Source organism: Mytilus californianus, unplaced genomic scaffold (genome assembly GCF_021869535.1).
Source record: "Mytilus californianus isolate M0D057914Y unplaced genomic scaffold, xbMytCali1.0.p SCAF_12, whole genome shotgun sequence".
In the NCBI taxonomy this organism is placed as follows: domain Eukaryota; kingdom Metazoa; phylum Mollusca; class Bivalvia; order Mytilida; family Mytilidae; genus Mytilus; species Mytilus californianus.
Window position 1 is genome coordinate 36,561,167 of NW_026262604.1, and position 9,086 is coordinate 36,570,252.

Below are 9,086 nucleotides of genomic sequence, written 5' to 3' on the forward strand. Positions count from 1 at the left end.
ATTCAAACCAAGCCGCATCATGATAGAATATAGTGTGGACCAATAAATGATCAAATATTTATCTCATCTGCCTACAAACAGTTGAATATGATACAAAAGATGACTTTAGGATGATAAATACTACTAATGGACCTCTTATTCTTCCTTATAAAGTCTCTTTGGGTCCATTTATACCTCTCATTTCCTCAAAATTTCTACTTTTTAGGCCAATAAATAAAAATTTTGGGGTAACTTTCATTCATTTATGATAGAAATGTTATTATAAATGATTAATTGAAGTATTCAAGCTGCTTGAACTATCCGTATAAAAGTTTATTGTCTCCAAGGAGGTTTCAATAAGTCCTTGCGTAAAACTTAAATTTACGCCGCGTTCCAGAGAGGGACATAAAAAACTTCTCTTTTGGTGAATAATTTGTTGTTACTGCTTTAAAAATAATTTCATTTACTTAAAACTATATATTTATTAAAGTATTTCTTAGGAAACATTTTCTAGTATAGCAGAATATAAGAAATAAGGAGAAAAAGCTCCCCAAGACTCTAAGTATGGCTTGTTCTGTCAACTAATATTCATGGTAAAGTCCTATTTCAAGGAAATTTTCTCATAAAATGTATTTTGGAGACTCAATCCACTCAGAATATTTCATTATTTGTAATATTTCACTTAAATAGCAAGAAATTTTAACACATGAGAGTACTCACTAGGTCAAAGGTGCATGTACAGCTTCCCATATTAGGTGTAATACCACCATTGATTTTTCCCTATTAGTCTTTGTTAAATTTGCACTTTTCAAAAAATTGTGCAGAATTTATCTTTGTTTCAAATAAAGAAATACTTGGCATGAGTAAAGTTTTATCCTGTCCAGTACTATAGAAAAAATTTCACATAACATTTCATTGCATATAAGAAAATAACCATCACTGGAAGTTAACCAATCAAATTTTCCCCCTTTTTTAACCTGTGTACAAGCTTTAGTAACCATGTAACCTCAAGTTTCCAAAATATTCTATAGAAACCCCAAATAAAGAAATAATGGTGCTTTGAAATACCCAAGATATATGTTTATGACTCAGAAATGTTTTACTGCAATGAAATGTAGGATCAATTACCTACAACTGTCAAATTCAAGGGAATATTTTTTTTCGACCTATTTTCGTATGCAACCGGATGTGACGTACTATGATTTGGTGGTATTACACCTAAAGAAGACTTTTTTGTTGAATAAACTGAATGTGACTTTTTTCCTTTGTAATACTGGTTATTTCAAGCATTCCTGTCAAGTTTTGTCATAATCAGTTCAATAGTTTGAGAAAAATCTAGTATAATGTAAGACGACATCTACAGCGATTCGAGCAAAATTTCTTCGAAAAATTCAAACCAAGCCGCATCATGATAGAATATAGTGTGGACCAATAAATGATCAAATATTTATCTCATCTGCCTACAAACAGTTGAATATGATACAAAAGATGACTTTAGGATGATAAATACTACTAATGGACCTCTTATTCTTCCTTATAAAGTCTCTTTGGGTCCATTTATACCTCTCATTTCCTCAAAATTTCTACTTTTTAGGCCAATAAATAAAAATTTTGGGGTAACTTTCATTCATTTATGATAGAAATGTTATTATAAATGATTAATTGAAGTATTCAAGCTGCTTGAACTATCCGTATAAAAGTTTATTGTCTCCAAGGAGGTTTCAATAAGTCCTTGCGTAAAACTTAAATTTACGCCGCGTTCCAGAGAGGGACATAAAAAACTTCTCTTTTGGTGAATAATTTGTTGTTACTGCTTTAAAAATAATTTCATTTACTTAAAACTATATATTTATTAAAGTATTTCTTAGGAAACATTTTCTAGTATAGCAGAATATAAGAAATAAGGAGAAAAAGCTCCCCAAGACTCTAAGTATGGCTTGTTCTGTCAACTAATATTCATGGTAAAGTCCTATTTCAAGGAAATTTTCTCATAAAATGTATTTTGGAGACTCAATCCACTCAGAATATTTCATTATTTGTAATATTTCACTTAAATAGCAAGAAATTTTAACACATGAGAGTACTCACTAGGTCAAAGGTGCATGTACAGCTTCCCATATTAGGTGTAATACCACCATTGATTTTTCCCTATTAGTCTTTGTTAAATTTGCACTTTTCAAAAAATTGTGCAGAATTTATCTTTGTTTCAAATAAAGAAATACTTGGCATGAGTAAAGTTTTATCCTGTCCAGTACTATAGAAAAAATTTCACATAACATTTCATTGCATATAAGAAAATAACCATCACTGGAAGTTAACCAATCAAATTTTCCCCCTTTTTTAACCTGTGTACAAGCTTTAGTAACCATGTAACCTCAAGTTTCCAAAATATTCTATAGAAACCCCAAATAAAGAAATAATGGTGCTTTGAAATACCCAAGATATATGTTTATGACTCAGAAATGTTTTACTGCAATGAAATGTAGGATCAATTACCTACAACTGTCAAATTCAAGGGAATATTTTTTTTCGACCTATTTTCGTATGCAACCGGATGTGACGTACTATGATTTGGTGGTATTACACCTAAAGAAGACTTTTTTGTTGAATAAACTGAATGTGACTTTTTTCCTTTGTAATACTGGTTATTTCAAGCATTCCTGTCAAGTTTTGTCATAATCAGTTCAATAGTTTGAGAAAAATCTAGTATAATGTAAGACGACATCTACAGCGATTCGAGCAAAATTTCTTCGAAAAATTCAAACCAAGCCGCATCATGATAGAATATAGTGTGGACCAATAAATGATCAAATATTTATCTCATCTGCCTACAAACAGTTGAATATGATACAAAAGATGACTTTAGGATGATAAATACTACTAATGGACCTCTTATTCTTCCTTATAAAGTCTCTTTGGGTCCATTTATACCTCTCATTTCCTCAAAATTTCTACTTTTTAGGCCAATAAATAAAAATTTTGGGGTAACTTTCATTCATTTATGATAGAAATGTTATTATAAATGATTAATTGAAGTATTCAAGCTGCTTGAACTATCCGTATAAAAGTTTATTGTCTCCAAGGAGGTTTCAATAAGTCCTTGCGTAAAACTTAAATTTACGCCGCGTTCCAGAGAGGGACATAAAAAACTTCTCTTTTGGTGAATAATTTGTTGTTACTGCTTTAAAAATAATTTCATTTACTTAAAACTATATATTTATTAAAGTATTTCTTAGGAAACATTTTCTAGTATAGCAGAATATAAGAAATAAGGAGAAAAAGCTCCCCAAGACTCTAAGTATGGCTTGTTCTGTCAACTAATATTCATGGTAAAGTCCTATTTCAAGGAAATTTTCTCATAAAATGTATTTTGGAGACTCAATCCACTCAGAATATTTCATTATTTGTAATATTTCACTTAAATAGCAAGAAATTTTAACACATGAGAGTACTCACTAGGTCAAAGGTGCATGTACAGCTTCCCATATTAGGTGTAATACCACCATTGATTTTTCCCTATTAGTCTTTGTTAAATTTGCACTTTTCAAAAAATTGTGCAGAATTTATCTTTGTTTCAAATAAAGAAATACTTGGCATGAGTAAAGTTTTATCCTGTCCAGTACTATAGAAAAAATTTCACATAACATTTCATTGCATATAAGAAAATAACCATCACTGGAAGTTAACCAATCAAATTTTCCCCCTTTTTTAACCTGTGTACAAGCTTTAGTAACCATGTAACCTCAAGTTTCCAAAATATTCTATAGAAACCCCAAATAAAGAAATAATGGTGCTTTGAAATACCCAAGATATATGTTTATGACTCAGAAATGTTTTACTGCAATGAAATGTAGGATCAATTACCTACAACTGTCAAATTCAAGGGAATATTTTTTTTCGACCTATTTTCGTATGCAACCGGATGTGACGTACTATGATTTGGTGGTATTACACCTAAAGAAGACTTTTTTGTTGAATAAACTGAATGTGACTTTTTTCCTTTGTAATACTGGTTATTTCAAGCATTCCTGTCAAGTTTTGTCATAATCAGTTCAATAGTTTGAGAAAAATCTAGTATAATGTAAGACGACATCTACAGCGATTCGAGCAAAATTTCTTCGAAAAATTCAAACCAAGCCGCATCATGATAGAATATAGTGTGGACCAATAAATGATCAAATATTTATCTCATCTGCCTACAAACAGTTGAATATGATACAAAAGATGACTTTAGGATGATAAATACTACTAATGGACCTCTTATTCTTCCTTATAAAGTCTCTTTGGGTCCATTTATACCTCTCATTTCCTCAAAATTTCTACTTTTTAGGCCAATAAATAAAAATTTTGGGGTAACTTTCATTCATTTATGATAGAAATGTTATTATAAATGATTAATTGAAGTATTCAAGCTGCTTGAACTATCCGTATAAAAGTTTATTGTCTCCAAGGAGGTTTCAATAAGTCCTTGCGTAAAACTTAAATTTACGCCGCGTTCCAGAGAGGGACATAAAAAACTTCTCTTTTGGTGAATAATTTGTTGTTACTGCTTTAAAAATAATTTCATTTACTTAAAACTATATATTTATTAAAGTATTTCTTAGGAAACATTTTCTAGTATAGCAGAATATAAGAAATAAGGAGAAAAAGCTCCCCAAGACTCTAAGTATGGCTTGTTCTGTCAACTAATATTCATGGTAAAGTCCTATTTCAAGGAAATTTTCTCATAAAATGTATTTTGGAGACTCAATCCACTCAGAATATTTCATTATTTGTAATATTTCACTTAAATAGCAAGAAATTTTAACACATGAGAGTACTCACTAGGTCAAAGGTGCATGTACAGCTTCCCATATTAGGTGTAATACCACCATTGATTTTTCCCTATTAGTCTTTGTTAAATTTGCACTTTTCAAAAAATTGTGCAGAATTTATCTTTGTTTCAAATAAAGAAATACTTGGCATGAGTAAAGTTTTATCCTGTCCAGTACTATAGAAAAAATTTCACATAACATTTCATTGCATATAAGAAAATAACCATCACTGGAAGTTAACCAATCAAATTTTCCCCCTTTTTTAACCTGTGTACAAGCTTTAGTAACCATGTAACCTCAAGTTTCCAAAATATTCTATAGAAACCCCAAATAAAGAAATAATGGTGCTTTGAAATACCCAAGATATATGTTTATGACTCAGAAATGTTTTACTGCAATGAAATGTAGGATCAATTACCTACAACTGTCAAATTCAAGGGAATATTTTTTTTCGACCTATTTTCGTATGCAACCGGATGTGACGTACTATGATTTGGTGGTATTACACCTAAAGAAGACTTTTTTGTTGAATAAACTGAATGTGACTTTTTTCCTTTGTAATACTGGTTATTTCAAGCATTCCTGTCAAGTTTTGTCATAATCAGTTCAATAGTTTGAGAAAAATCTAGTATAATGTAAGACGACATCTACAGCGATTCGAGCAAAATTTCTTCGAAAAATTCAAACCAAGCCGCATCATGATAGAATATAGTGTGGACCAATAAATGATCAAATATTTATCTCATCTGCCTACAAACAGTTGAATATGATACAAAAGATGACTTTAGGATGATAAATACTACTAATGGACCTCTTATTCTTCCTTATAAAGTCTCTTTGGGTCCATTTATACCTCTCATTTCCTCAAAATTTCTACTTTTTAGGCCAATAAATAAAAATTTTGGGGTAACTTTCATTCATTTATGATAGAAATGTTATTATAAATGATTAATTGAAGTATTCAAGCTGCTTGAACTATCCGTATAAAAGTTTATTGTCTCCAAGGAGGTTTCAATAAGTCCTTGCGTAAAACTTAAATTTACGCCGCGTTCCAGAGAGGGACATAAAAAACTTCTCTTTTGGTGAATAATTTGTTGTTACTGCTTTAAAAATAATTTCATTTACTTAAAACTATATATTTATTAAAGTATTTCTTAGGAAACATTTTCTAGTATAGCAGAATATAAGAAATAAGGAGAAAAAGCTCCCCAAGACTCTAAGTATGGCTTGTTCTGTCAACTAATATTCATGGTAAAGTCCTATTTCAAGGAAATTTTCTCATAAAATGTATTTTGGAGACTCAATCCACTCAGAATATTTCATTATTTGTAATATTTCACTTAAATAGCAAGAAATTTTAACACATGAGAGTACTCACTAGGTCAAAGGTGCATGTACAGCTTCCCATATTAGGTGTAATACCACCATTGATTTTTCCCTATTAGTCTTTGTTAAATTTGCACTTTTCAAAAAATTGTGCAGAATTTATCTTTGTTTCAAATAAAGAAATACTTGGCATGAGTAAAGTTTTATCCTGTCCAGTACTATAGAAAAAATTTCACATAACATTTCATTGCATATAAGAAAATAACCATCACTGGAAGTTAACCAATCAAATTTTCCCCCTTTTTTAACCTGTGTACAAGCTTTAGTAACCATGTAACCTCAAGTTTCCAAAATATTCTATAGAAACCCCAAATAAAGAAATAATGGTGCTTTGAAATACCCAAGATATATGTTTATGACTCAGAAATGTTTTACTGCAATGAAATGTAGGATCAATTACCTACAACTGTCAAATTCAAGGGAATATTTTTTTTCGACCTATTTTCGTATGCAACCGGATGTGACGTACTATGATTTGGTGGTATTACACCTAAAGAAGACTTTTTTGTTGAATAAACTGAATGTGACTTTTTTCCTTTGTAATACTGGTTATTTCAAGCATTCCTGTCAAGTTTTGTCATAATCAGTTCAATAGTTTGAGAAAAATCTAGTATAATGTAAGACGACATCTACAGCGATTCGAGCAAAATTTCTTCGAAAAATTCAAACCAAGCCGCATCATGATAGAATATAGTGTGGACCAATAAATGATCAAATATTTATCTCATCTGCCTACAAACAGTTGAATATGATACAAAAGATGACTTTAGGATGATAAATACTACTAATGGACCTCTTATTCTTCCTTATAAAGTCTCTTTGGGTCCATTTATACCTCTCATTTCCTCAAAATTTCTACTTTTTAGGCCAATAAATAAAAATTTTGGGGTAACTTTCATTCATTTATGATAGAAATGTTATTATAAATGATTAATTGAAGTATTCAAGCTGCTTGAACTATCCGTATAAAAGTTTATTGTCTCCAAGGAGGTTTCAATAAGTCCTTGCGTAAAACTTAAATTTACGCCGCGTTCCAGAGAGGGACATAAAAAACTTCTCTTTTGGTGAATAATTTGTTGTTACTGCTTTAAAAATAATTTCATTTACTTAAAACTATATATTTATTAAAGTATTTCTTAGGAAACATTTTCTAGTATAGCAGAATATAAGAAATAAGGAGAAAAAGCTCCCCAAGACTCTAAGTATGGCTTGTTCTGTCAACTAATATTCATGGTAAAGTCCTATTTCAAGGAAATTTTCTCATAAAATGTATTTTGGAGACTCAATCCACTCAGAATATTTCATTATTTGTAATATTTCACTTAAATAGCAAGAAATTTTAACACATGAGAGTACTCACTAGGTCAAAGGTGCATGTACAGCTTCCCATATTAGGTGTAATACCACCATTGATTTTTCCCTATTAGTCTTTGTTAAATTTGCACTTTTCAAAAAATTGTGCAGAATTTATCTTTGTTTCAAATAAAGAAATACTTGGCATGAGTAAAGTTTTATCCTGTCCAGTACTATAGAAAAAATTTCACATAACATTTCATTGCATATAAGAAAATAACCATCACTGGAAGTTAACCAATCAAATTTTCCCCCTTTTTTAACCTGTGTACAAGCTTTAGTAACCATGTAACCTCAAGTTTCCAAAATATTCTATAGAAACCCCAAATAAAGAAATAATGGTGCTTTGAAATACCCAAGATATATGTTTATGACTCAGAAATGTTTTACTGCAATGAAATGTAGGATCAATTACCTACAACTGTCAAATTCAAGGGAATATTTTTTTTCGACCTATTTTCGTATGCAACCGGATGTGACGTACTATGATTTGGTGGTATTACACCTAAAGAAGACTTTTTTGTTGAATAAACTGAATGTGACTTTTTTCCTTTGTAATACTGGTTATTTCAAGCATTCCTGTCAAGTTTTGTCATAATCAGTTCAATAGTTTGAGAAAAATCTAGTATAATGTAAGACGACATCTACAGCGATTCGAGCAAAATTTCTTCGAAAAATTCAAACCAAGCCGCATCATGATAGAATATAGTGTGGACCAATAAATGATCAAATATTTATCTCATCTGCCTACAAACAGTTGAATATGATACAAAAGATGACTTTAGGATGATAAATACTACTAATGGACCTCTTATTCTTCCTTATAAAGTCTCTTTGGGTCCATTTATACCTCTCATTTCCTCAAAATTTCTACTTTTTAGGCCAATAAATAAAAATTTTGGGGTAACTTTCATTCATTTATGATAGAAATGTTATTATAAATGATTAATTGAAGTATTCAAGCTGCTTGAACTATCCGTATAAAAGTTTATTGTCTCCAAGGAGGTTTCAATAAGTCCTTGCGTAAAACTTAAATTTACGCCGCGTTCCAGAGAGGGACATAAAAAACTTCTCTTTTGGTGAATAATTTGTTGTTACTGCTTTAAAAATAATTTCATTTACTTAAAACTATATATTTATTAAAGTATTTCTTAGGAAACATTTTCTAGTATAGCAGAATATAAGAAATAAGGAGAAAAAGCTCCCCAAGACTCTAAGTATGGCTTGTTCTGTCAACTAATATTCATGGTAAAGTCCTATTTCAAGGAAATTTTCTCATAAAATGTATTTTGGAGACTCAATCCACTCAGAATATTTCATTATTTGTAATATTTCACTTAAATAGCAAGAAATTTTAACACATGAGAGTACTCACTAGGTCAAAGGTGCATGTACAGCTTCCCATATTAGGTGTAATACCACCATTGATTTTTCCCTATTAGTCTTTGTTAAATTTGCACTTTTCAAAAAATTGTGCAGAATTTATCTTTGTTTCAAATAAAGAAATACTTGGCATGAGTAAAGTTTTATCCTGTCCAGTACTATAGAAAAAAT